General features: G+C 46.0%; 1 protein-coding gene and 2 long non-coding RNA genes across 7 annotated transcripts in view; 2 read left to right on the top strand and 1 right to left on the bottom strand.

Moving 5' to 3' along the window:
* Positions 1 to 8,799, bottom strand: part of LOC133269569 (uncharacterized) — a 38,929-nt gene extending 30,130 nt beyond the window's left edge. For both annotated transcript variants that reach the window (XR_009743499.1, XR_009743500.1), the window contains exon 1: positions 8,721 to 8,799. This is a non-coding gene — a long non-coding RNA (uncharacterized LOC133269569). The remainder of the gene's footprint in view (positions 1 to 8,720) is intronic.
* Positions 8,800 to 11,184: 2,385 nt separating this feature from the next.
* On the top strand, positions 11,185 to 15,852 carry LOC133269568 (uncharacterized). Of its 2 annotated transcripts, none has more exons than XR_009743498.1 (3): positions 11,185 to 11,885; positions 12,456 to 12,532; positions 12,854 to 13,604. It is a non-coding gene; the product is annotated as an uncharacterized LOC133269568 (long non-coding RNA). The 2 variants fall into 2 exon arrangements; XR_009743497.1 differs by lacking the exon at positions 12,854 to 13,604 and adding an exon at positions 15,088 to 15,852 and having other exon boundaries at positions 11,186 to 11,885.
* Positions 15,853 to 18,105: 2,253 nt separating this feature from the next.
* The window catches only part of ZBTB20 (zinc finger and BTB domain containing 20), a 479,626-nt gene continuing 478,183 nt past the window's right edge, over positions 18,106 to 19,548 (top strand). For 2 of the 3 annotated variants that reach the window (XM_061454008.1, XM_061454012.1), the window contains exon 1: positions 18,106 to 18,179. The gene's annotated coding sequence lies outside the window, so the exon portion shown is untranslated. The remainder of the gene's footprint in view (positions 18,180 to 19,548) is intronic. The other variant, XM_061454011.1, reaches the window with a different exon arrangement.

The raw sequence follows: 19,548 nt of genomic DNA, 5'->3' as shown, positions 1-19,548 counted from the left end.
CATTTTTGATGAAACAAGAAACATATCTAGTTTGGTTGGCATTGGATTTCTGGGTTTCCTTTCCTAGCTGACACTATTTTCTGTTTCCTATGTCCCAGTGAAATATCAATCTGCGTGCAATGGAACGTATGAGCCTTCAGTGAAAAATTAATAACCTTCTGTTAATCAAAACAGAAACAAAAATACTTCTTCTAATATTAATGTTTGTAATCTACCTTTAAAAATACATCCGTGCCCTCCCACGTACACCTCCTCCTGGTTCTAAATTAATTGCTGGTGCTAACAGTGCCATCTCTTGCACGAAACCTAAAATGGAGTTTCTGACCATTTATAGTCATTGTGATTCCTGTAGCACTCCTATAAAGCACTGGCACTACAAAATCCAACGTCTAGATACACTTTCCCTTCTGTTTAAACTGGATATGAAGTTACTTGTTAGCTTCTGGCTGAAATTTCAGTCTTATTACTGTACAGTAAGTGTGTTCTGCTTTGGAAATATCTATGCTGTAAGGTGAGCAGCATGGCTTCCTATAGAACTCATGAAGGATTTTGATGGGGAGGAAGAAGGCACTGCATAAACAACTATTCACTACAAATATCTTCTGAAGAATAGTAGGGCCATTGCTGCTTGCAACCAATAAGCCTCTGTGAAAGCAGAGACCTGTTTTAATGCAAACTTGTGTAATTACAATGAAAGGTGAGTCCAAGGGAAAACAGCATGCAAAGAAACATTGGGCTGATGTTTTTGTACTTATTGGGAGAATAGCTTTCTCTTTTAAGCGTTAAGTGTGCTTATGCAATATGCCACTGATGTCCTTTTGTCTGCAAGTATTAGCTAATAACACAAGATGTCAATATTGGAACTGGCAGTAGAAACCAATGCCTAAGCCTGTGCTTTAGTCACCAGACCATGTGGCTCGCTGCTGTGCAGAACAAGATCCCATAAAGGCGTGGGTGCTGCAGTGCTTACTGTAATGGCCTTTAGAGTAGAGCTCAGGCCTCTGGTGTAGGTGTAGCCCCCTGTGCAGTGTCTGAGGGCACATAAATGGTGCAGGAAGAGACCTACAAAAACCTGCTCACAGAATTGGGAAGTGCTGGGTTGAGCAAGTCCTCACCCCTTGTCCACATAGTCATTGCACATAGTAAGGATCATCTGCTTGTCTAGAACTTGCAGGTGATGCTCAAAATAGTCAAATCCAAGATTTGAGATTTGACTGGGGATAACAGCAGGGATACCATGTTGTGGAGACCCCTCCTCGGGCAGCTTACTGATGCCTCTATGCTGACCATGCAGCTTCTGCATGTGTGCTGGCTTAAGGGCTGGGCTGGTTGGTCTCGGGTCAGGGAACAAAAAGACATCAGGGAAGGGAGAGACTTTAAAAGAAATGCAAATAATTCCCTCCTGGCCCCACAGAAGACAGTCCCTCAGTTATTACTGAGGGATAAGATGTGACAGAGGGCAGCACCCACATCACACACGTGGGTGTTGCTGTCAGATCCTCTGCCGATCATAGGTATGTGTTGCTGTGTCTGTGAAGGAATAAGCAAGCAATCACTCTCCTTTATTACATCCAAAGGGAAGTCTCTCTAGAAGAATAGTCGCAGTATGTGTGCATGACTTGGGGGAATCCAGGCTCCAAGGGTATGTACCTATTGCTTCAGCTCCAGTCACAGTGAGGCAGGAGCTCAGCATGGAGGTGCTCCTATCAGGCACACAGAGAAGCAAAGATAAGCTTGGAAATCCATGATGCACAGATTCAAGTGTCACCTGTATAGGGATGTGGTTGTGTGGTGCTCTCGCTCCTCATCCCCTCTGTGGAAAAGGCAGTAGGATGGACTTGGTTTTGGAGGGGTTTATTTTGCCCATAGCTTTGCACAAGCAGCACTGTACAAGCAGTACAACATCCCAAATAGGAAACTGGGCAAAAGGGACCTATGGACTCCTGGAGGGATGTGAAGATATCTGCAGTCTCGGTGACTGGAGATGAGGTGAGTATATGGTGGAATAGGAGATTAGGGGCATTGAAATGCAATTTTAGCCCTATGCACATCTGTCTAATTGCCACTACACATGCTCCAGCTGATTACTGGATCTGCCCAGTCCAGAGTCTCTGTGCTTCAGTGCTTCTGGCAAGTGTTTTACTGTTGTTCTGTGCTCTGCCAAAAGCTGATTGGATATTAATGTGCCTTCCTGTGGCTTGAATGAACGAGGTCCCTTTAGCACTTTTAAGGAACACAGGAAAACCACTGATCCCGTTTGCTTTGAGCACACCATCTTTGCTTCCTACTGAAGTACATCTGAGAGCTGCAAATCCTCCCATTTCTCTCAATGCTTCACCAGAGACAAGTATATCTGATGACCTCTGTTCTGACCATTGCCACAATCAGCATAGAAGTTAATTATTGGCTGTAGCGTGGCTCTTCCCTCTTTCTGCTAGAATCAGCCGGGATCAGGGCTTTAGGTAAATATAAACAGCTAAGTGTGGGATTTTCCCCTCTGCCCCCAACCCCCCCCCCCCCCCCCCCAGGAACAGAGAGCACATCCAGCATCCTCTGTGGCCGCAACAGGCATGGGCTGCAGAAATGGCTCTATTCTGCTCATACTTGGCTTCTCATGAGGCCAGGTTCTGAACACCCCTGGCTGCTTTTTACCCTGCAGTCACTTCTTCAATAGGTCTGGTCAACAGATTAAACCAAGCTTTTGCTAAACTCTCACTTCATGGTTTACAGCTCAGTGCTGGGTTTGTTATACAGTGACTGCAGTCACCCCAGAGAGACTTTCTTCATGTCTGAAACCAGCATCCAATGTCACGGTAACAGTGAAGCTGAGAGCCAAGCCTGTTGCATTAAAGTGGAAATATAGAGTGTGCTTACATCCTAGTACTTATTGCTGGGGGTGTGAGCGTTGGTTGTGGTGGTGATGTGACAGTATGAGCTAGCAGACAGACTACAAACCCATGCCATGTCTTTGGCTATGCAGGACATTTCTATCCATAATAATATATTTTCACTGCTCTTTGAATCCCTCCAGCTGTCTAGATTATACTGCCATGGGCATGGTGGTATAAAATCTGCTAAGTTTAAATCTATGAACTATACACTGTCCCTAACAAAAGTGAGGGACAGTGTCCCAAATACAGTCTGATAAATACCAATTTTGTTGGCTCTCCCCTGTGTATTTTCAGGGCCTAAGTCCTTCCCCGTGGTTCAGGGAAGGACTGGACTGAGTCAGAGGTGACTTGGTGACCTGCAAAATGGCTCAGCTTGACTTTACTTTGAAATAGTTCTAATCAAAATGGTGAAAGCACTTGAGGACTTAAATAGAGCAGTCCTCAGAAATTGAAGGACATGAACCTCTAACAATCTTCCATTTTCTTCTGTTTGCTACAATAATTAATCCTATGTGGCTTAAAAGGATCTTGAAGCATTACATAAAGGAGGTATTCCCATTTTTAAATAAGGCTGGCAGAAGTGCAGGGCTCAAATGGTGTGCGTCAGGTCAGTAGCAGGGCCGGTAGCAAGACCTCCTTTTGCACAGTGACGTAATGCAAGCACATCTAGATCCAGCCCACCCTCCTCTACTGCTGTAGTTAAACTCATCAGTGAGAAGCTTGCATTCTTAAAGGCTTGCAACAGTATAAATACGTGCTCTGTGAGGGCTGTAAATCAAGAGCCATTTGCTTGAAATTATTTCAAGCAAAAGCTGCTGCTTTTTCCCCCAGCATAATCTAAAAGAGCTTTATTGATGTCCTGTCTACCATCTGTTTTGCATATGAACCTTGTGACTCCTAGTCTTTCAAGCTCGTTAATTAGGCCAATAAGAAGCATACCACAGGAGCTCTGAAATGAAACGCTGGTGGCACATCTCTGCCAGCACAGGCTTGCTCTCTTTTTTTCCCTGAGCTTACAAGTGAGTGCTGGTTCCCTGGATGGGAAACCCTTCTGTGATCATTCCTCTTTACTTTGCGGAGTGGTGCAGCAGTAGCTATTGGCATTTCCTCTTGCCTTCTCACCTGTTGCAGGAGGAACCTGGCGAGGGAAAAAGGCTTTGTGTATTTTCTCCCTTGCTGCAGCACAGCCTGGATGTTTCCAGCTGCATCATGTTTCCATTGAGCTCACTGGGAGCTCAGTGCCTGAAGGCTGCCAGATGTACAGACGGTATGAGCACCAGTGTGGGCTTCCACGGGCATCCACCACGATGGATTATGCAGATAACTGCTTAGAGATGTAGTTCTAGGAAAGAGGGCCCCCATTTGGTATGCGAGCCACTGCTAAATGCTGGAGTCTTCTATTTCCAGGCTGCTTTTCCTAAAGTCCAGTTGTGTCATTACTTATATATGAATATAAAACGGCAACAACAATGGAGGGCACCTACCCACTTGTTCTTCCCTTCTGCCTCCCCTCCACACCACCGCCTTGTAGTGTAAAGCTATATACTCTGGAACAGATGCAGTTGCCTTTCCCGCTGTGCTGCTGCTTGGGGAGGGATGCTGGTTACCAGGAGACTGCCACACCTTCTTGCTGGGATAACGGCAGGCATGGGCAGCTGGGAATGGCACACCAAGAACTGGCTTGGGCTTTATTTATAGGTGCGTGATAAACTGTCCCCACCAATTTATCCCCTCCAAGCTGTAAATCAGTTGGTATCGCTATAAACAGATGCACAAAGTCTTAAAGTGAACGTTTGTTCTAAAATGCCATCTGATAAAGCATGCTTTTTCCCTAGAAAGAGATGTGTGGCCAGGCAGCTCCTTCCTCCTCTGCCTTCCCAGCTGAGGGAGGATGCTGCCCTCTTTTGGCTACGGGGACAAGCTATGTTTGCCACCAGAAACTACCCCACAGGGGCCACTGTTTCTGGCCACCAAAAGGACACCATAGCATGCCGCTACAGGAGATATAGATTTGCAGGAAGCCTGAGGTGTAGCACCAGGATGTAGATTCCAAGCTCCTGAGTGTTGTGATCTAGGCAGGTCATCTGGTACGTTGAGAAGGGCTGTTGGTAAGGTATAGTATGGTGTCCAACAAGCTTTGGTGTGTTTGCATCCAAAGTGGTCAGTGTAGATACACTTAAGCAGGAAACACTATAATCGGGGGGGGGGGGGGAGTTTCCTTACCCTCCACTTAAGCATAGATGCCTGAGCTGAAATCTGAGCCCAGAGCCAGGGTGAAGGCTACACCAGCTCAGTTTTCTTCCTATAGGTAAACACTAGGGTTGGGATTAGACTCAAGTCTACTTGTGTTGTCTTTATAGACTGATTGTGCAGTGTGAGGGCTGGGTTTATTTCCTACGTCTTCCTCCGGTTTCTGCAAGAATGGGCTGAGTGCAGGCATCACACTGAACAGGAGACGTTGCTCTGCCATGCATGTAAGTTCAATGTTGGGGCTTCTCAGGGATTTATTATCAGAGAAACAGTTCTATCTTCCACTTTTCAGCAGAGTCCATAGTGACAAGACTTCTCTCATTCAACCATTTGCGATCTGTTTAACACTGCCATCAGATGTGCCCCCTAAATGAGTGCCTTCTACAACTTTCCTGCCTTACAAGGAGTAGAAGTCAATCAAGACTGTTTGAGCACCACTTTGCTCTTTCCCTCTGAGCTGCACTTAACCCTCATCATCCCTTCCACATCACATCATGGAATGTGCTGTTTCCTTTAGAGTTGCTTTGCCTCCTAGAAGCACAGTTGCTAAATGAGTTGAAGCCTTATTTTGGGGTCAAAAGGGGCAGACCCAAACAGTTGAGAGAGCTAAAGTACCTCACTAGATGTGAGCAATGTTAATGAACCAGTGTTAAGGAACCAGACAGAGGAAGCTCAAATATGAGACAAGGCTACCAAAATTACTTCACCCTCTCTCCCAACTTGTGGTTAGATGCAGCCTTGGTAAGGTATGCTGATTCTGAGCATCCCCAGCATCTCACTGAGCCAAAATATCCTTGGCTTCATCCTTGAAAGCCATATGTGTAACCTGACAGCTCCAAGTTCATATTAGTACATCAAGAAAGCACATTCTCTTCCACAGAATCCCAAAGAGAAATAGAGACCACAGATCAACCCTTGTACAGGGGAAACTGCTGTAAAACTTATTGTTAAGCTCAGTCTGAATAAGATTAAGCAACATATAAACCACAGCCCCTGTGCTGCAAGAACACAACTAGCCTTTGGATTGGGTACTACCTTTGAGGGCTCAACAGCAAGAAGCAATAGAGAACAACTGCACATAAGGAAGGCTTTCCTACAAGAAACAGCAGACGGGACACAGGAGGCAGGATGAAGTTTCCGCCTTAGAAAGACACAAAGGTTGGAAACCACAAATTTGGAAGAATACCCTAGGAATGACAATGCCAACACTAGTTAAGGGCCCTGCTTTCTGAATGCGGCGATCATGGTGGAGCAGTGCCTGTGCCCTGTTCAAAAGGAACACTGCCATCTAGTGCACTTGGAGCAGAGCATTCTCATCCTATGAATACGTGATTTGGATCTGTGTGTGCAAAGGCTGGAGGCACTGCCACATAGGAAAAGGCATTGTATTTTTATGTTGTGTAAAGAAACAGTGTTTAAACTTGGAATTGGCTTCTATCTTGAAGAAGAGGAAGGGGAATGAACAACCCCCTTCCAATACTGCCATTATGCATGAGTAATCCTTTTGGCTGGAATCTGGAATATCTACAAAATAGGTTTCCATAAGCTCTCTGCGTGCAAGCTTGTCCTACACATTGCCTTAGCAATTCCTTAGGAGCAGTGGATGACCCATTAGGATGGGGGCACACTCATTTATCTTGTGTGTTCACTCACACCTGCAGTATTCCATGCCTGCAGACTCAATCTGTGCCCACAAGACTGATGGTTGTAAGGGAAACTCTTGCCTGTGAAACCGAGATAGATCACACACTTTTTGAGAGAGAGACGACCTATTCAAGCCTATAACAGAGCAGAAAGTATATGCAATCCTCTCTTGCGTTGAGGGCTAACTTCCTTTTCTCCTAGCACATGAGCATCCCACATGTTGAGGTGCAGGGTGGGAAATGCCTGCATGTGGCAGTGGAGAGAACTCTGTGCTAGGTAGCTGCAGGGGATCAGTGAGGAACGAGGCTTTTATGGCTGGCAGAGTAAACTCCCCTCAAGAAGGGCTCACTCAAGTTCACTTTCAGACCTATTGGGAATCCTCCTCCTTTTCTCAGCGCAAATCAAAAGTAATCTGTGCAGATACGAGGATTGTTAATTCTATTGACACTAGGGTTTTCTGTGATGTACCCTGCTCCTCTGACCTGTTAGTGAGCACCTCCTCCTTGCACTAGGATAGTGAAGGATAACCTAACAGTTTTTGGCTCTGCAGCCTCTTCCACGTGGGAAGAAGGGATATCTCCCCTTGATCCTGCCTGTGAAGTAAATATCTGCTAAGGTGGATGATGATCCTTATGGGGTTGTAGGAGAATTCAGAGGGTTTGTTAGCTTCAAAATGGTCAATTAGTTCTAATCATTGGCAGCAACTCAAACTACAGCTGGAGCAGCAAAGCTGATGCCTCTGGTAAAAGACAGCCAGCTGTTGCCACACAGCCATGGAGAAGTGGGGGTGACCAGTTTTGTAGGCTGACAGGAAGACAAAAGGTCAAAATAGATGCCTCAAGGTTGTCTTTATTTATAAGCTTATTATGTATTTATAACAGGAAGAGGTGGACACCTAACAAGTTGTCGAGTATTAGATTGCTCACTTTACTCTCAAGGAATCATTGCTGCAGAGCTGGTTTTCTCCCATTCTGAACTCTCACAAGCTGGCCTTTAGATTGTCTTTTTGACTTGGTCTTCCAGTACAACTAAAGCTGTCTGACATCAGTGTAAGCTTCAAGACTTATGTCAATAAATGCACCCAATTCATCCTGCGCGGGTTGAATCAACAATACGTGAGCATGTTGTGCAGAGTGCTTGTGTCCCGACAGGGCTGATAGCTCTGCTCCTACAGTCACAGCAGAATTAACGTGCTTACTTAGCAGCAAGCAGCTGATGAATTAATGTGATCCCTCCACTAGGTGGGATGCAAGCACCGTAATTTCTAAGCACTTACGGTTCAAATGGGAAGCTCCAGCACAGCCTGCTCAATATAGCTGGTTTCCCATGCCAGATACTACTAGCCAGGGGCTATGAAAGGCAAAAGTGCTTAGTTCCAGTTCCTCTTCATCAGAAAGGGCACAAAAAATTAAATGCTTCAGTGCCCCAGAGACATGATACATAGATGATTGGGGTTGACATCATCCAGCACTTGGGAAACATGGTGCCCTGCAACCTTCTATGTCATATCCTAACGGGGACAGAAACAAGGGAGCAGGCAGAGGCTGAGAGTTGCCATTTCAGGATTGTCACTAGAGGAAGCAAGTGCTGTTAGCTGTCCAGAGAAAGGAGAGACAAGCTTATTTTTGGAAGCAGTAATAAAGTTAATATTTTTATAGATCTCTAACATTAATACTCAGTACAATCTTACTCCATTATTGCTAGTACAGTAATGCACACTCTGCCCTTAACTGCACTTCTCATTCATTACCTCAGAGCAATGACAGCAGACAGTACATGAGCAATACCTCTACTCCTCCTGCTTTATGCTTTTAATTTTGTGTGTAGAAGTTAGGAATGTTTTATTGCTACTTTCACTCTGAAGAAAAAGAGACACAAAGAATAATTAAGTTGCCCAAGAACTCTCAGCAAGTTTATAGCGCAAACAACCAGTACCTTCATGTCCTGATTCCCAGCCTCTTAATAATGTTCAATCACTCAATTTATCACCATGAACTTCACAGGAAGCCAGACAGTCCCCATAGAAAACCTGCTGGATTCTTCTCTTGACAGTGCAGCAAACTAGACATTGGTAACATTGACTCTCATCTTAAAGGTACATTTTTACCCTTGAGGACATTAGGTCATCTGCTACATTTTATATTCAGGTTTGTTTAATCTTTTTACTTTCAGTTTTCAGAATGCCAAACATATTTGTCCTGACACCACTCAGCCAGGGTTCATGTCCTGTCAGTCCAAACTGGACAGTTGAGTAGACAGCAACAGGAGTTTGTGGGATTTGGGAAGGTGTGAGGAATAAGTAAGGATTCTGCTATGAACATCAGTTGATTAGCAGTGAAATGATTATATGCTTTGTAATTTAATGCCTAGTATTATGTTCCAGAGTTAATGTCCCCTAGAGAGGAACTGAATGCTTGTAATTCCTCCCAAGCTAAAACCTCAGAGGCCACAGAAGCAGTCAGGCAATACTGCATCAGGTATGTTCAGCTAATACTTCCTTAGTAACCCAAAGGACTTGCATTCTGAAGCACAGTTTCATGGCAAAAGATGAATGCTATTTCCAGAGAATGAGGGAATACCCTGGGCCCTTCATGCCATATTTCCTTTGAACTCTCAGCTTCATTTTGGTACAGTCTTAATCATGTCTGTTGCAACCCCTTCAACTGTTGCTCCTTTGAACAACAGTAGTACCTGGGTATAAATATCTTGAGTGCATTGTAACATACCAGATACTGTGGGCAAGGCAATATCCTTTGCACTGTGGTTACATCTTGCCCCATAGGGTAAATTCCAATGGAAAGCTTTCTCAGCATGTAAAAAAAGATGTTCCCCTCCCTGCAAGACTAGAGGGTCAGATTTAGAGACAAGTCTCCTGGTCCCTTGATGTGCTGGAATCACTCAGTTTTCAGCAACAAGCACAACTAAAAGAGGGCAGCTCCAATGACTAGTATGTGCCTCTGTTAAGCCTTGAAGCAGCATTTTCTCACACTATTTCTTTAGGTTATACTTGCTGTTGTCTCCCTTACAGCCCTCAGAAGGTTCACAGGTCATCTTCGTATGCTGCTATCCTAGTTATTGCTTCGTGTTGTGTGTGTATTATTTGTGCTTTTAGCAATTGTGGCTTTCATGTTTTGCTAGTGTTGGCACAATTCTAAGGGAACAACTTTTTACTCCCATTGCAGGCTTCCCCTGGCCAAGGCAACATCCTCCTTGCCTATTGAGACAGATGCTGGCCACCTTGCCTGTTGGTATTATTTGCCTGGAAGTGATGTTCAGAAGCTGTATTCCACAATGAGGCCCTCATTTAACAGACAATAACAAACAGATAGTTCCCACCCACAGAGAGCTCATTGCCTAGGGTGATGGAAAAATATATCAAGCGGAGGTCAAAGAATAGTAAAGGGCAATAATGCAACACCGGCCACACTGTTTTCCATGGGCCTCTTGCCTCAGGGGTAACAGCCAACCTTGCCTACATAGGACCAGCTGTCTCTTACTTAATACATATACACACACATGTACACACATGCAGGCTGTGCATAAATTAAACAGTCTTTAGAGTGCTGAGAAATAGTAAATGCTAAATTCAAGCCAGATGCGACCCACTCCCTAGACACCAGCAAGCAGCTTTGGCCTGGAGTCCCATGCTGCTGGAGGTGACTTGGAAAGCAGGCCTGATGGGAAGGCTTCAACACTTAGAATCTAGTGGACCTCTCCAAGGTCTCACTTTTCCTCCAGCTTAACAGACTTCCTAGACCCAGGCTATCATCAAACAGGGAAAGTGGCTCTTCTGATGCCTGTGAACTTTGCTTAAACACTGTACTTGGAAGAAAGTGGGTGACAGGACTTTCATGTCCATCATGTGGGTTAGGACATGTTCTACTTAGGTGCTTGGAAAACACAGGTACGTAAACCTCTACAGTATAAGAATCTCGAGGACCCCATTCTTATGCATCCTATTCTGCATAGGCATCTTTTGGAGCCTTTGTAGATCCAACATTAGCAGGAAAAGTCTGGATGTCTCGTATCCAGTGTAGCATAGAACCAAGTTAATGCAGGGCTGAGCAGCTGGAACCCCTTTGCGGCTCACAAGACCAGAGCAGAAAGCCTGCTGTGCAGTATCCTGCTCCATGGCTTCAAAATGAACAGTGAACCTGGAGAAAACATCAGTGGCCTTGGCGCTCACAGTGAATGCCTGTGGGGAAAAGAGCCATCACAGTGGATTTGTGGATTAGGAAATCCTTTTGTGAACAGATTCAAAGTTGCCCTTGAAATGATACTTCTTTAATTTCAAAAGACTGCTGCTTCTGAATTTTCCCCTTTTGATCAATGAGGAATTGCATCAGCATCCCCACCATTATTACTAAATAAATCTCTGTTTGAGTTTCAGTCCATAAAGTTTGATCAAATGCATTTTACTCTTGCTGTCTAAACATTTCATCTGGTTAATGCCTAACTTCAAGTATTCTTAATATTTGTACTTACTAAATTATTCGGGGAGAAGCTACTGATCGTAGGCCAAATGCTGATGTCATTTACACCAACAATTAGCCCAACATTGCTCAACTCCCGTCAGGTGCTGCCAGGGTTTGAGGCTCTGGTGTCTTCCCTAGTTTCTCCCAACAGATGGCAGCCTCTTGACTACTCTTCTTTCCTCCCGGATTTTAGGTGAAAGGCAGCAGGGAAAACACCCTTATTGTGGTTTTGCCTCGAACAAGAAAGATTTTTGTCCTTCTCGGTTTAACCTTTGCTTGTCAGAATAACGATGAGGGGGAGGAAGGAGAAGAAGCCAGTGCCCGAAGCCCAGAGAAATGGTGGAGTGGATTTCCCATTAATACACGAAATAACGGGCGAGTTCACAGTCAGTATGTCATGAAATAGCTGTCAAAAGTCTGAGTCAAATGAAATGTGAAATGTTCACAGAAAAAGGAAGCAAGCCCAGCCGAACTCCTCCGCTATGGCATGTTTTGGGGCACAGCTGCCTCTTGCAAACACTTTTTAGAGACTCAAAAAAGCTCTGTGACTGGCTAAAAATAAGCCTTGGCACCTTGCATGCAGACTTTATTGCAGACAGGAATGAAGGCTCAACAGCCCTGCAAGGTAAGATCTAAAAGGCTTTTATAGATGGGGGGGGAGGGGGAAGTGAGGCACAAAAGGTGGTCTACACACAATTCAGTATTAGTGTTTTGGTGAGGGATGAGATCTTTTTATCTTTTTGTTGTAACAGTACACTCCCCACTGTGAAGCAGTTGTAATGGTACAAAGGTACCATTTGTGGTACAATTTGCCCTACATGAATATATTATTCTGATAAAAGCAGTTAATGCCAATATCGTTCTGTTAATGCTAGTTCAGTAAAGCTATACAAATTTCTCTGGTACAGTTAAACCAGTACAACCTTGGCATCTAGATAAGGACCAAGTATCTTATCCAAATATATGGACCAAGTAAATGACTGATCCGGGAATAGTACACCGCAGTCTTCCTTCCCAAGCTGCTTTTCAGATTGCTTGCAACTATTCTGTTCACATTTCTTCTCACTAAAGGGTAACACAAAGCATCATTGTTTGTCAAAATGTCACAGTTTAAAAAGAGATGCCACAGTCTTATATATAAAACCAAGTGGAACAAAACATTCCAAAATATTTGTTTCCTCTGTCTTCCTTCCAGTGGTACCTGGCATTTTTGTGTGTGCTACTAGAGGAGTGAATTGTAGCAGTGCTTTAGCTGGGCCTGACAAAATACAGGTATTTTGGGGGTTTGAAATGTATTTACCAGTTTTCATCCCAAGTGGGTAGTTTAATAAAACCCTAAAACTTTACACAAATTAACCGTCTAGTGGGAGGGTGTCAGTGTCTTAACAGTGTACATCTAACTACTTGTACTTTGCAAAGTAGGATGGATGTGGTAGGGCAGGTCCACAGCCACACCTCATGTGAAGATGTTCTAGTTGCATTGTTCTCCATTCCAGTTGCTTTATTTCTATGGCTCTTCATCCCCACCTGAGCCACCACATACCTCACTGTTGTAGCAGTTCAGGTCACACATGTTCCTATTATCCTCTTCAGATCAGCCTCTGCAAGTTGTCTTCCCCACACATTACACCAAAATTTGTCTGTCTTGCTCACTATGGAAGAGCTTTATGGACAATGTGGGCTATCCATGGAGCTGGTCTCTCTAAGGAGAACGATGGAGCAAGCCTACAGAGCACTGGTGATGTAAGAGCCACCAGAGGCAGCAAGGGCAGGCACAGACTGATCTTCAACTGAGCCAGGCTGAATTATTCCAAGATGATCATCAAGCTCAAATTAAATATTTCTGAAGTTGAGAATATTTTTTCACAGAAAGGGAAGTTTTAAAAGAAAAAAGAAAAACCCAAACTCTGCTAATTCAGTATTTTGGGACAAAAATTAATTTTGAATTATCTCGATTTCCCTTGGGAAGGAAATTCTGCTTTTCAATGAGCTGTAAGTGATGTATCTTAAAATTCCCAGGCAACAATCTTATATTGGTATTTTTAATTCTGAGGACCATTCCCATGAGTTTCTAGTATTTTTAAGTAGGTCAAATTTTGAACACAAAAAAACCTTAAGAGTTATGCCCCTTTCATCTTTTCTTAGGAGCAATAAGCCTTTTTGGTATTATTGCTGGCTGAAATATTAAACAGGAAGCAAATTACATTTCCAGTCATTAAAGTACAATAGAACAGCTCTATTGTCTGAATCAGTGCAATATTAGGTCAGATTGTCACAAAACGCTCAAAAATGAAGTCATATTGAAAGAATGCAATAAATTAGAATTTTTATGCTTTTGTTATGAGCACTGGCTGATGAGGGATTACTTTTTCATTCCTGCCAATTAAGGTAGGAAATTCAGGCTGTAAAACTGGAATTTAGTAAGCAACAATATGGAATTTGATATTCACATACATTAGGTTTCTACTAATATGCAACATATTTCAGTGTTGCTGTTGACAAGACTACAAGGTTACCCGTTCTTCTACTGTGTCACCAAACACCTTTGTTTTAAGATCTGTTTTAAATGACTACACAATTAGAGGCATTTGCTTGCATTAGCTTGCAGAGCTGTGCTCTACAGGGTTTTAGCTCCAGGAGCACAGAGATAACAAAAGTCCACTTTGGAGCTCTACACAACACTACAGCACTTAGACAACCCCCTGCTCATCATAATGCTAGGCTAGACCAGAAAGATGCTGCAGTGACAAGTGTAGACAACACTTGTCATGTCTGACACTCAGTGCCTGGTAGCTTCTCATGTCCTGCCTATGCCTGCAATCCCCATCTGATGTTAAGCCTGACAAGAAAACTAACCAGAAGCTGGAAATTGCTGCTACTTAGAGAGGTGATACACTACCAGTGAGGTGACTTCAAGTGGCTTCACGGAAAGCAGGACCTGCTGGCTGGTGCTGAAAGATGTGGGAGTTTAAGGCTGTTTGTCAAGGATGCTTTTCTCTTCTCTCCCTGTAGGCAGTGTGCCCCTCAAGATCTTCCTGCTTTGCTGCCTTGGGCAACTGTCCAGAGGGCAGCTGGCCCCAGTCTGTTGCAATTTTAAGAACACTCATTTTCAGGGGTCCTGTGGCCTCCAAGGACTCTGTTACTGTGCTGAACCCACAAAAGGTTTTCCCAATATGTGAACTAAAACGCGGCTGTTATCTTTTTTTCTTCACCCAATGGATTTGGAGAACAACTTATCTATCTTCTTCTGCAGTAATTCTACTGAATACAAGAACTTTGTACTGTTCCCCTCTTTCTTCCCTTTTTTAGACTACACTAGTTCCTTTGCCCTTTTTTCGTAGTCCACATTTTCCAAGACTTTTACCATTGCTACTACAAAGCTTTTAGTCTATGATCTTCAGAACCTCTTCTAAATGCAGTGTCTGAAACCAAACACATTATCTCAGCTGAGGCCTCCTTGGCACTGAGTATAGAAGAACTATTTCTCCCTGGGCTTGCTTGAAGTATGACTCTCCTGTTTGTACACCCCAGAATGAGATTTGCCCCTTTCACCTTTGCTTTGTATTTCACTCATGATCTAGCCCCACCTCTCAGATCTTCCATAGTCTTTACACCTCCTTAATTATTTTCCTCTCAGGAGGAAATTCCTTAACTATTTCTATGGTTGATTCCTACTTCTATACCTTGCCTAGCAATTCTATTAAATACCAGGTTGTTGGCTGGATCACTTCCTTGAATTAACATAATCGCATCCTCTGAGAGGTTTGCAATGTTTTTGAGCATTACTTCTAACCATAAATTTTAAAAGCATGCTCTCTATCCCACAGTTACTAATGATGACATTAAAAAGAAGCAGACCCACATCATCACTGGAAATATTCTTCACCACTGCACCAGCAAGATGCCAGTAACTTGCTAGGCATCTCTGATACAGCTGCAATTCCCACCAGCAATGCAGCCTCACATCGTGTGGTGGACAACAAATGCTGGACAACAAAGGAGAGGAATCTCTTCCTCTGCATCCCTTTAAAATCCCCTGCCCTTCTGCTGTATGCCTTTTAATTGTACGTCTGTGTATTCGCTGCCACACTTACTTACCTGTTGCTAGCCAGAGTTAGTAGCATGGAGGTATCTGCTCTCTAACGGTCACATTATGTCTCATTCAGTAAAACAACTCAGCTAGAGGAGCCTTCAACTCATTCTCAATACTTAGTTACAGACTGTGAAAGATTTATGTATATGAAGTGTGCTCAGTTTTACTGTCATGCGCCATTGTTTTGACAGCCCAGATGAAGTTCCAGGTATGACATTATCAAACAGAATATGCCCTAGAGAAATTATTTTTCTGAGTGTTTTACTTCACACTCTCTCTCAGTTTCAAAATGCAGAACAGGCCACAAGAAAATGAAAAGAAAATTAAAGCTTTGATTCAGCAGAGAGCCTCAGCATATGCTCACACTGAGGCAGCTATGCAGTCAGATTACGCCAGCACCTAAAATCCAAGTGCTTTGCTACAACACTGAGCTGATTCTGGTGCTAGTCCTTACCTTCTTTTACTACCAGTTATAACTTGCTTACTAATTACTCCCATTACATTACCCTACCCTCCCCCCTCCTCCCCAAATCCCTCCAAAACCAACAAAATGGGCTACATAGAGTAAAAAATTCAGGGTTCTCACTGGGGCAATGGAGGTGCAGTGGGATAACCCACATGACTGGAATAAAGGTAATGCTTTGTTCAGGGAGGACAGTAAGGGGAGAGAGATGGCCTTGCTTTTCTATACACCTGAAATGAAATGTGCTAGGGGAGAGTGCTGCCAGAATCTCCTGGGAATGATGAGAGGAAAGAAGCCAGGCACCCTCCTGGTATAGTTCTGCTAGAAAACCTCTGGAAGTGCTCAGAAACCATGCAGATGAAGCCCTCAGTGACACGGGTTAGCGGTGGCCTTGGCAGGGATAGGGTAAAGGTTGCACTTGATGGTCTTACAGGTGTTTTCCAACCTGGTTGAGTCTCTGATTCTATGGGTTTATTCATCAGACAGAGAAGCTCTCTGCAAACAGCCAGTGGAATCACTCAAGCCAGTGGCAGTGGGAGATGCAGTTGTTTGGGAAGGACCTCAACAAGGGACATCTCGAAAACATCTGTGACATGATAAATAGAGAAGCCAACTGGAATGGGAGCTTTTCCCCACATGACTCTAATAGCCAGACATAAATACTTGTGACATTGAGAGTAGGAGGCAGCTTGGGTTAAGGGTGGTAACTTTAGATTGGGTGATCCATGCAAATGGAAGGACAGAGCATAGCAAACACAACTGACTGCTAGGATGAGGGAATGGTAGAATTGTGCTGGATCACATAGGAGACAGGGAAAAGAGGTAGGAGGCTTGGGTTCTTCAAAGGAATAATAACCACCAAATCTAAACTAACAGTGTACAGGAAGGAAAAGGAAGTATGGCAAGAGATGAATTTGGATAAAGTTTAAGCTTTATTTGACCTGAAACAAGCAGGAAGCAGGCAGAAAGTGGAAGGTAGGTCAGGTTAACAGAGTTCTGAAAGAACAGCGCAAACGCGCAGGATTACAGATACCATGGCAAGAACAGGCAGAAGAGGTGTTAAGGACAGTAAAAACTATAAATATATGCATGGTAAAAGAGCCTAAGGAAGGTCTTGGCCTTCTCTTTGATGGGAAGGGATAGAGAGGGATCCAGCCAACTGCCCTCTGGTCCCTTAAGGAGCAACCAGAGACCCCAGCCAGCATGGGGACCTGGACAAACCTCGTGGTGCTTATTGTTAGCTCGCTTTGGACCTGACAGCAAAACCAACACGTACAGCCAATGCCTTCACTGCAAAATCAGCTGCTGAGGGGTCTTTGCCCCAGCCCTAAAGAAGGGGTTCCACAGGGCCCAATACCGAGGTGAGAAGTCCCTTGAGCCTGGAGCACCCTTGGGAATATCACTCCACCTCGGAACCACCGCACCACGGCTGCTGCCGGTGCCACACGGCCGACACCACACGAGCGGCGGTGCGAGTGGGATGAGCTCACCCCCTCCCCACGCCGCCACCCGGGCTCTGCGTGCCGCCCGCCCCGGCGTGAGGAAGGAAGCGATTATGTGTCCCTTCCTCCCACACCCGGGCAGGGGCCGGGGCCGGGGCCGGGGCCGGGCCGGCGCCGCTGCGTGAGCCGAGCAAGCCGCTCCCTCCCCCTCAGCCTCCCGCCGGGCCGCGCGGCCGTTACCGGCCACGGCCGGGGCCGTTGGCGGATGGCACCGCTCCGATTGGCAGGCGGCGAGCCAAGCGCGGCCTTTCTGCCGCGCTCCGGTTGGCCCAGCCGGTCTATGGCTCCGCCCCTCTCCTCCTTTCCCATTGGTCGGCTGAGAGCAGCGGGTCCCGCCTCCCGACCCCGCCCCTCCGGGGTCATTTAAGTTTACGGAGGAAATAAATAAATAAAGCGGGAAATAGAAATGCGTAGAAGGCGGGGGAGGGGGGGGGGGGTGGCGCAACCGAACTTGCTGCTTGGGGGGCGGGCACTATCCCCGGCCACCAATCGGTACGCGGCTGCCTCAGACAGCGACGCCTTCGTAGAACCACTCAGCGCTCCGGACGGGCTAAGGCGGACTCTATCGTTCTAAACCCCTACCAATGAGAGACGCCATGTGTTCGACCGACAGTTGCGCGGTCCAATAGGAGGAGCGCGTAGCGGGCCGCGGAGCGCGGCTTGGCCTATGGGACATGAGGAAAGGGGCGGGCCCGGGGGAGCGGCGGGGGGGCGCGGCTCGCCGGGGAGTGGCGGGGCGGTGAGCCAATGGCGTCAGTCCGGCGGGGCGGGGGGGGCCAATGATGGTGGCGGCGCGGCGGCGGCGGCTGCCTGTGAAAGCGCCGAGCCGCGGCGAAAAGGGGAAGGGAGAAGATGAAAGAGGTACCGCGTTTCCGGGGTCAGCGCGGGGTTAGGGGCGGGGGGACGCGGCGGGCTCCGCCTACCGGAGGGGCGGGACGAGCGCCCGGTGCGAGCTCACCGGGAGGCGGGGTGGTGGCGGCACGGGGGGGGTGCGCACCGGGAGCCATCGGGTGCCCGGCGCCGTTCTGAGGTGCCGGGTGGGGAGAGCTCGTTGTATCAGCGGCTCCATCCCTCCCGTCTCTTCTTCCCTTCCCGCGGCTCCGCCGAGCGTTGTCTCGTCCCGAAAACTAAAGTTTAGGGGCCGGTACCGCGCCGTGCGTTCGCGGGCGGAGGGGTGGGAGTTTGATGGGCTTCCCGACACCGGCTGTTCTCTGCCGTCCCCTCGGGGTCATGGAGAAAACAGGCACCTCGCGTTTGTACCTGAGCGAGCTGTCGCGGTGCCTCATATCGCGAGTCCCAGAGTGGCTTAAAAGCAATGAGCCGCGCGTCCTCCCGGTGCCAAGATGGCAGGGTCTGGTACCCGGGTCTCCCGAGTCCTGTCGGAGGGAGCGTTCTCTCATGGATACACGGGAGCGCAGGGTTAAAAGGGATTTGCCAGTCGTGGCAGCGAGAGCGTTAGGAAACGGGCTGCTTGCTGCCAGTTAGGAATCCAGAGTTTGCTGCTTTCTGTAGCCGAGTGAGTCTTGATTTTCCAGGTTAACTGCTCTCTCTTAAAGTCCTCTGCTGAACGGCAAACGAGGAATTGCAAGGAAGGGGCTCTCTGTAGTTAAAAAGGGCTAATGTACAAAGTTCAGTTTTTCGGTAATTATTCAGGAGGAAAAAGTTTCTCTGCAAAACCTGTGATTATTTAAGTCCTGAAATCTGAACACCTTGGGTCTGAGTGCCTGCAATGTGCCCTCCTATAGGAAAGATGTCTTTGAGATTACAGGGTTAATGCTGTAGAAACACACAATCTTTTGGCATCTGGGAATCCTGGGTGCTTTGCAAGAAAGGGAAACTCAAGACTAAAATAAATCCATGATAGAAAAAGAATGTTCTCCTGAGTTTACACCAAAAACACCCCACCTCGGAGGCACGACCTGTTTTAGCTGCCTTCGGTAGATGCTATGAGTGCACAGTATTAGAGCTGATTGGGAGGATCCTTCACCACCCCAGTGGAAAATGTGGTATTTGAGAAGTTGCAGGTTTTGAAGGAAAATTCCAGTTTTACTGGAAAAAAAAAAAAACAACAAAATAAAACCTTGGATTATTTTTTTTCTGACCAGAAGATTAAAGTGAGGGTTCATGGCTACCTGCCTCAAAGCCTTCTGTCAGTTCCACTTTCTGCTTACAGAAAGCATGGTTAAAAACGTCTCCTGAGAGATGCCCACCTTTGTTATTAATTCCCCCC

Source organism: Pezoporus flaviventris, unplaced genomic scaffold (assembly GCF_033815535.1).
Source record: "Pezoporus flaviventris isolate CSIRO_AGI_PZ_B2104156 unplaced genomic scaffold, CSIRO_AGI_Pfla_v1 ptg000015l, whole genome shotgun sequence".
In the NCBI taxonomy this organism is placed as follows: Eukaryota; Metazoa; Chordata; class Aves; order Psittaciformes; family Psittacidae; genus Pezoporus; species Pezoporus flaviventris.
This window is presented reverse-complemented; position numbering and strand designations above follow the sequence as displayed.